The sequence below is a fragment of the Notolepis coatsorum genome (assembly GCF_963971535.1).
Source record: "Notolepis coatsorum genome assembly, chromosome: 6".
In the NCBI taxonomy this organism is placed as follows: Eukaryota; Metazoa; Chordata; class Actinopteri; order Aulopiformes; family Paralepididae; genus Notolepis; species Notolepis coatsorum.
In genome coordinates, this window is record NC_140170.1 from 35,510,362 (window position 1) to 35,520,255 (window position 9,894).

A 9,894-nucleotide genomic window follows, 5' to 3' on the forward strand; every position below is an offset into this window, starting at 1 on the left:
GTTCATATGACTTGTATTCTGCTTACAGCTTCGAAATTCCACTTGTTTCGTTTAACGTAAAGCCTTTTAAATATAATCAAAACGTTCCCGTGTTTCTGCGGTCTGTGCGCAAAATTATAACGAGTTGAGCTTTATGATTTATGATGAATTGAAAATGGGGGACCCTGATGTAAACAAGACGAAAGTCTTTCTCTGGTCTGCATCCCCTTAACAATTGTATGTACTGAGCTGTACTGTACTGTACCCATTCTGCAATCTGTTAATAAACTTTTCAATCAATCAATCAATCAAGCTACGCGGAGCGCAGTCAGTCAGTAGCCTACAGTATATTCCGATAACGCTATATAAACCATGCTGCATTCATTCTGAGAGAAAGATCTATTATTCCAAATGCTATTTATAGGGTTTTGACCATAATTACACTACTGTTGCTATTTTACAATGAACTATAATGAATTACGGTTCATACAGAACATGCCAGTGTTATTATGCACAGAAGCTCATTTCCTTGTTGTAATAATATATTCTACCACTGGGCGTCAGCTAAGTGTGCTCTGACCTGTGCGTACACGTAAGCACGGAGTCAAGTTCAAGTTGAAATTGATGAATCCCACTCTTTGCTTAGAAATGATCGTACGCACAGGGTAAGGACAAATCTGTGCGTAAGACACGTTGATGAATGAGGGCCCTGGACTTTTCGTTTTATACCTGACAAGGCAAACACAAATGTTGATCTGTCAAAGTTGTTATGTTTGTTGTCAATAAAATCCACTTTGAGCTGCATTTTATGTATGAAAGATGCTCCATAAATGAACTATTATTATTATCTGTCTATGCTTAGCTAATACTCAGCTTTTTGTGTTTTTTTTTCACATAATGAGGTGTGCTGGAGATCATGTAAAGGTGTGCTTTACAATCATGTCATTAACTGAATCATATTCCTCTCCTCATTCACCTCTCTCCTCATTCACCTCCCCCTCATCCCTCTCCCCTTATCCATCACCCCTCTCTCCTCCCCTCTTACTCTCCTCCCCTCTTACTCCAGATGAGGAGTGCCGGCCCGTGGGCACCAGGCTCCCCCAATGGAAGGTGGACATTACTAGAAAGCTAAACAGAATGCGTAATTAATAGGAATGTTAGAGGTTCTAGAAGGTTCTACTATGACATCACCAACGTTCCAGAATGATCGGGCAGGACTAAGGTTCTAGAATGTACTGCCATGACATCATCACACATGTTCCAGAATGTTCGGGCGGCACTAATTTTCTAGAATGTTCCTAACAATAGGTCTGTGGGTGAATTATGTACCATTACAACTACAGTACTGTATTAAGTTTCAAAAGTAAAAGTACAGTACATATTCTATAGGGTGTTCTAGTATTTCAGTGCATTCAACCCTCGATTGACCTGAAGGTTGTTAAAGTGGTCCAGTTATGCTGCTCAGATTGCTGGTTTACAATGTTAAAGTACTTAATCTTCATCAACAGTTGCTGGAATGGAATGATACAAAAATATATATATATATTATACTTTCTTTTTCTTTTTTTTTATAGTCTAGTCCAGTGGTTCCAAAGTCGGGGTCGCGACCCAAAGGTGGGCCGCGAGATGATAAAAAAAAAAAAAAAAAAAAAAAAAAAATTGTCAGGCCACTGGACTTAGAAGCAGGCCAGGACAGTGTTTCTAGTTGTATTCTAAAATTATATTCTATTGTATTCTAAAATGTGACTATATGGTTTTATATTAACTTAATAAATAAACAAAAACGAAAAATCTACTTATTTCAACGAACATTTCAAACTAAATAACAGATTATGCACATAAAACGCTAAAAACAACCGAAGCAACAATAGTATTTTAATGAGGCTATGATTATTATCATTATTATTTTGCAACAAGTTAGCCCTCTCATAAATAGCACATATAAATGAATAACTAACTTGAACTAACTTAATAGGATTGAAGTGATATTTGGCTTAAAAAATCGGTCACATGGCAAAAAAAAAATAAAAAAAAGCCTGACGATGTGCATTGGGCCGCGGTTCTCTGACGCCTTATTTTCTGGGCCCTGGCCTGAAAAGTTTGGGAACCCCTGGTCTAGTCGACTAACGGCAAATTTTGGCCAATCATAGTCGACTATCCAAATCCTTAGTCGGGGACAGCCCTAGTCACTGTAGAAGTATAGGGTCTTAGCACAGTAGAAGTATAATATCTTTTTACAGTAGAAGTACAATATAGTATCTGTTTACAGTAGAAGTACAGTATAGTATATGTCTACAGTAGAAGTACAGTATAGTATATGTTTACAGTAGAAGTACAGTATACTATATGTTTACAGTATAAGTACAGTATAGTATCTGTTTACAGTAGAAGTACAGTATAGTATCGGTTTACAGTAGAAGTGCAGTACAGTATAGTATCTGTCTACAGAAGTACAGTATAGTATCTGTTTACAGTAGAAGTACAGTATATTATATTTTTACAGTTGAAGTACAGTATTGTATATTTTTACAGTAGACATACAGTATAGTATCTATTTACAGTAGAAGTACAGTATGATATCTGTTTACAGTAAAAGTACAGTATGGTATCTCTATACTAACCAAGCTAACCTGAACCAAGCTAACCTGAACCAAGCTAAACATACCTGAAATAGTCACTGCAGTCACACAGGAGGGCCTTGTGGGCATTCAACTCAGTGCTGTTGACTTTAACAACCACATCACAGAACCTTCCCTCCAGACGCAGCTCATTAAGGATTGTACAGGACATTGTTTCCTTTTCCATGTGGGGATTTTAAATTGTATCTACAGAATATATTCAAGCTTACAGACAAGTAGCCGGAAACAACAAGTAATATCTTCACTTGTATTCTGAGATCTGAGATCTTCTGAGAGAATTGTTGAATATATACTGTACTGTGACATCACACATTTTCTAGAATGTGCTATTATGACATCATACTGTGACATCACAAATGTTCTAGAATGTTTGATTATGACATCATACTGTGACATCACAACGGAACATGTTTGAGCTATTTGAATAATTAAAAAAATATGTTGACATTAAAAAAGAACTAATAAAATGATTAAAAAAAACTACATAAAACAATGATACAAATTATAATAAAATATTTAAGTAAAATGTATAGAAATAAAGAAAAATAAGACAATGAAATAAAGATAATAATTCATTTAAAAGCTATTTTAAAAAGGTAAGTTTTGAGCAGACTTGTGGTCTGTAGATTAAGCACGTATTCCCTCCGCCCTGAACATTTATGGAGATGTATGGGCCTTTTAAGTCAGTGATAAAAGTGTCTTTCAAGGATAAGTGAGCTCCTGCACTGATTATTATAGTTCAATATTCAATATTTGATCACCAAAACCCCCCAAAAAGCATAAAAAGGCCCATCCCCGCCCAAAAAGGGCCCCAAAAAATAGAACAGGCCCAGTGCCCTTTTCAGCCTTTGAGCACCTGCCCCTCTAAAGTCATGTGCACGTCCCTGTATACATGTGTGTGTGCATGTAATTGTGTATTGTGTCTATCTCATTGTGTGGGTCAGTGTGTGATTGAGGGTTATCCAATATTGAAATACGCTATGTTTTTGCAGCTAATTATTGGTAAGATGTCAGGACGGTCAAGTAAGACAACGATTGTTGAGATTCAGGTATTCAATGGTCAACTGATCAACTGGTCAACTGATCAACTGGTCAACTGAATCTCAACACTCTGGGCCCGACCATGTCGGCGCCAACAGGATTTTACATGCCTTTTTAAAATTGCCGTAACTCTTGAACCAAATGTGCGATCGCAAATAATCCAAGTGTCCCTGGAATCAGAAAAGCTGTGCATAATTTTCTGTCATTACGGTGTTCTCAAACGTACGCGTCATGACGTAGTGATGTCGGTAGCTCTGGAATATATTTTGAGGAAGTAGTATTTGGCGAGTGGATGTGACTTCGTTCGAGAAGTGTTTTAGTAGCGTTTTAGCAGTATTTTAGTCATCTTGTCGATTTTCTTTGCAGCTAATTATTGGTAAGATGTCAAGACGGTCAAGTAAGACGACGATGCCGGCACAATACACAACCAGAAACAACAGCAACAGATGGACCAGGGTAAGTAAAGTTAGTAAAAGGCTGTCCCCGAACCCTGTTTTTGGGATTCAAACTTCGTCAGGGTTTTTCGAACGAACGCTCGAACCTTCGTTTTTAATAATAAAAAAAAAGTAAAATCTTTTTTTAATGATATATATATATATATATATTTTTTTACTATCCTCAAACTAAATCCTCAATTTGAATAAAGTGATTAATCAACTTTCCAGACCCAGCCCAGGGAGAAGCCCCAGCCCAACTAAATCAATTAAATCAACTTTCTTTAATGAATATAACTCATCAATTTCTTTTAATACCATAATATTAGTGTAGCCTAATCTTTATCTGCAACTGTGAAGAAAACCCCCATTGGTTTAAACTTTAAACAGAATTAATAGAAAAAAAAGAGAAAAAAAAGAAAATATTTCGAAGGTTCGAACGTTTGGGCTCAGCCCTAGTGTGTGTGTGTGTGTGTGTGTGTGTGTGTGTGTGTGTGTGTGTGTGTGTGTGTGTGTGTGTGTGTGTGTGTGTGTGTGTGTGTGTGTGTGTGTGTGTGTGTGTGTGTGTGTGTGTGTGTGTTTGTGTGGTGTGTGTGTGTGTGTGTGTGTGTGTGTGTGTGTGTGTGTGTGTGTGTGTGTGTGTGTGTGTGTGTGTGTGTGTGTGTGTGTGTGTGTGTGTGTGTGTGTGTGTGTGTGTGTGTGTGCGTGCGTGTGTGGGGGCCATATGGCCTATATTGTGAAATATGTATACATTTACCATAGCCTACCTGTGAAGGAGAAAGCACCTACCTATATACTCACCTGAATGTGTGTTTTAGTAAATGGTCTACAACAGATATTGATTTGACTTTCTTTTATTTATTTTTAGGATAATGTCTGCAATGTGAGCCTGTGCTTGCAGCTGGAGAGGAACTGTTTTCTGCAGAACCACACAGCCTGAAAATACATGGACTAAACAGCCAATAACAGGGAGAAGAAAAGGCCTAGACATTTATGTTGAACAACTGAGGTATTGATGAAGATGAAGTAACAAAGTAAAAAAGAGCAAAAGCACTTACTCCTGGGACATTCTTTGACAATTTTACAGCCCAAAATACAAAAAATATCCAGCCGGAATTCTATAATGGTAGGTAACAAAGGGTTGAAGAAATATTGTCTGAACTGTCAGATGCAAACTGGCTGTGTGACTTTGCTATGTTGTGTGACATAAACGAGCATCTTGCCCAATTTAATTAGAAGCTGCAGGGACGCAAACAAGTCCCACCCAAAACTTGACCAACATAGTTGTGAACTGAGACAACCCTTATTTTGTTATTTTTGAGTAATAATAATAATAATAATAAACTTTATTTGTATCGCACCTTTCATACAGAAACTGCAGCTCAAAGTGCTTCACAACAGAAAAAATAATTAAGAAATTAGCACATAAAGTCACAGTTTTTTACATTAGGATCTAACATCCCAACAGGCCACCTTGTTTATGGTTTGGTTCAGTTTTAAATAGACAATAATAAAAAGAGTAAGATAAAATAGACAGAGTAAAATATTGCAATAGTGCAGTGCAATACAATTGTAGAGAATAGATTAAAAAAAATATATATTTTACAGTGCAATAAAAAAGTTAATTTATACAGTCTTTGGCCCTTTGAGGGCAACCATGATGTGGCCCTCTGTGAAAATGTATTCGACACCCCTGTCATAGAAGTACTGTACTTGACAGGTTTTTCCAGTGGTCGATTAGTACTTTATTTACATTTTCTGATACGACCGTGTTGGTAAAACACAGCCATACCAGTGGTTACTAGTATTCTGCACACACCTGTGCATCTGAGAAGTGAGTCTGCAAGAATTGTTGTGTTTTTACTCTGTGTATGTTTTCAAACTGAAAAACACATGTGCAGGTGCACGTGTTGTGTGTGAGTGCATGTGCCTGGGTGTGAATTGTTTGTGTTGTTTTCCCGCTATTGCCAAGGAAACTATAAAATAAGGAATGGTCATGATATCAAAATACCAGCATTCTATGCTCTCCTTGGTGCCAGTTCTATTAAAGCCTGTATTACAAAATATAACTGCTATCTGAGGAAATATACATCAACCAATATATCAAACGTTAGCTAGTTAACAAAGCAACAAAATGCAGACGATTCTGACATCCGAGATAATAACCTGTTTAAATTACATTAACGCAGAGATGGCAATCCCATTCAACTCAATGCCGGCCGAACTGAACGTTTCTACTCTTGGCATTCACATGCTACACATTGACGTGATGACCCTTCCTTCTTTTTCCTTGGCTAACATGGAGAACCTTGGAAAACATTTTTATTAAAAAAAGTGGCAGAAAAGGAAAGGAAAGGTTCGATTCCGGCTCCTCCCGTGTCCTTGAGCAAAGACACCAAACCCCTAACTGCTCCCGACGAGCAGGTCGGCACCACTCATGGCAGCCTCCGCCGCAAAGAGCTGAATGTGAGGTATAAGTTGTAATGGGATTTGGATAAAAACACTATATAAATGCAGTCCATTTTCCATTTAAACTTTTATTCTTCATGTCAACATGAAAGCCATGTATCATTTTATGATAAGCTGTACATAATATGCTCAACTGGAGATAAAGAATGACTTTAAATTCTGTAAACAGAGTTGAAGGAAATGGAGATACATGTGGATTCCTTATCTCCTGACTTTATTATTCTTATTTATTTTCTTCGTTGAAGCATGAGTTATGGTGAGGTTTTACGCCGAGCCGGGAGATTTTGTTAAAATTGCATCACTTTGAATGATGGCGAAGTAAGAATAAGCCATCTCATCTATCTATGGAGTGTCTGCACTACTTAAACCGTTCTGAGAAACAACCTCTTGTCTCTTGTCTTTCAGATATGAAAAGGATGGAGGATTTCACAGTCGAGCGCATAATCCCTTTATATCAAGTGTTCCTTTCCGGTTGATGCGGGAAAAGTGTACAAAAGCATCCGACCTCCTGAAGAAACGAGCGATGGAGTGCTGGACAGAGAAAATACTTGATGGAGGGGTGAAAGGTAGAGTCCGTACACTACACTGCACTCCCAGGAACATGTGCCAGTGGATTACCACGGTGTACATGTGACATTTTGACCGTATGCTTTGCTTCAGACTAGGACGTGTGCTTGAAACATCACAGGTGGTGGTGATACATATTCATGGGAAACGCTTAAGTCTTTACCTTTTTATTTCATTCCTGTTTACTCCTTTCGGGTTGACGTTTTTGGATCAAGCAGAAACATCCACTCACCCATAGGCACAGGGATTCTAGTAAGGTGTTGGAGTGTGTCTTAACACAGGCTTCATCAGAGCAGGTGTATGTTTTTTTTATCACTGGCCGGTAACCATTTTCACATCATCATTAGATTGTTCAGTACTATATATTCCATTCTCATAATGTGAGATTGTACACTTAAAATGTCACATTGTTGCAACACTTAATACCACTGGTCCAAGAGCCGCGCCGACGGAAGTGTCCGCAGATTTTCTCCCACAAACGATTTTCTCCAGCGGCTCATTACGTGTCACATACACCAGTCAATCAATCAATGAGTTGACTCATTAAGTGCCAACGATACCCTGGGACACAAGGTGACAATATGGCCCCCTGGGTGGGGGGGGATGTCCAGAAGCAGCAACCCTGAAATACATTTTACTCCTGTACATAAATACCTTCATACAGTATACTACCACAGCTAATAAGTTGTACTCCTGTACATAAATACCTTCATACAGTATACTACCACAGCTAATAAGCTGTACTCCTGTACATGAATACCTTCATACAGTATACTACCACAGCCAATAATCTCCCAGTTAAAATATGTACTGTATATAATAAATACCTTCATCATACAGTATACTACCACGGCTAATAACCTCCCAGTCAAATGAGTATGCAGTACTGTATGTAATGCTGTACAGGCAGATGTTCTTTCTGGTGCTGGTGTGCACAGATCCTTTCTGGGAGATGAGTTGTATGAATATGAATGGCGAGTGCTACACAGTAGTGCCAGGGTAAAGCATGTAATGTGAGCTAACCCCCCCCCCCCTCTCATGCTACTGTGTGGTCAAGGAATGCTGAGGGATGAACCGCTGGGTAAATATGTCCCAACGCTGCGTTGCACAGGCTTTATTCAACAGCATTAACGCTGCTCCACCGCATTGTCTTCCCTGAACCATTGTGTTTTTTGGCACTCGAGCTGCTGGCATGATGGAAGAATATGGAGGGAGTAACGTTTGTTCATTTAATATTAATACTGTATGTTTTGATATTTCTCCATTCTTGTCATGTACTGAATATACATTTCAGAATCAGCCTTCCCTGGGACTTTTCAGTGGAATTACGTTGCTAGGGAACAGCTTATTTGGTCCATGATTATTTCCTGTCAGCTACTGTATTAGCAAACATTGCAACCATAAACAAACGTGGACCAGTAATGTTTATGTTTTAAGTTTGAAATGGTGTATTTGGGGGGAAAGGTGACTCTCAGCAATGGTTAAGGTTAGGGTTAAAGTTAACTCACCTATGCCATGTGGATTCTGGACTCCATTTACCAGGGTTGAGTGTATTTGCGTATTTGTTTGTGTGTGTGTCTGTGTGTGTGTCACAGTGTGTTGCACATGTTGTGAATGGCTGTAATGCACAACAGGCGTGTCTTCTGCTAGACATGATTGCATTGATGATAGGGTTGCTACTGTCAGAGGGGTGTTACCAGCATCCGCATGTCTGTACAAACACTCACAAGCGACATCTTTTCTAACAACTAATAACTAAATAAACGAATTAAAAACAAATAATAATAACAAAACAAAAAAAGATTGAATTCTGAGGTGGACAGAATAGATTCAAATTAAATCCAAGGATGTAATGTAGGTCTTTACACACAGGTCCTATTGGACCCTACACAGGTCCAACTTCCCTTTTAGTATAGAACACAGTCCTACAGTAGCTTCATCAAACTGACAAAAGTATGAAATATACATGAATAGTATACTAAATATATGAAGACAACACCAAAAAAAATTACAATACAATCAATACAAACAGCAAACAGCTGGTATGGTTTACAGTAGTTTGATCTCTGCTGTAATGGGTATCCAGGCAACATTTTCTCATGAGATGGCACCTTAACACTTTGAGTGCCAGCCATAAGAAATCTCATTAGTTCATGCCATGCATTGAGTGCCAAGGATGTTAAATCTCGTTATTTAATCGTTATTTATTTTATTAGCGATTTCCAATAATTTTTCATCAATCTAGCCTCACGTTACCATTGGGACTGTCTCTGAGCTCGAACAGGGAAAATACCGCCCCCTATCGTCTCCCGGATGGTAATGCACGCATTGGATTGGACTGAATGAAAATGCATTGGAAAAGAAAAATCCAGAATCCACATTTTACTTCTCAGGCATGTAACCCGAGCCTACTGCAGTCATCGCCGACCCTGTGTTTCGAGTACCCAGTGTTGGATCAATAAACGCGATCGATATTTGGAATGGCGATCTGGAATTGGAATAATCTTTTTGCAGACCATCTGATGTGAGGTAAGGAATCTATTTTACCAGTCTTGGGGTAATCAGAGTTTTTTTTCACATATATCTCAACGTGTCCCCTATGTGTGTGTGTGTGTGTGTGTGTGTGCTGACCAGGAAATAGGTAATAGATTTTTCACAAGTACACATATACTATCGATAATCTAGCGTTTATTTGAAAACGATTCATAAATAGGCTGAGAAATTACAACGTGTTTTGTCTATTCCACTAAAGGGCAATTATCACA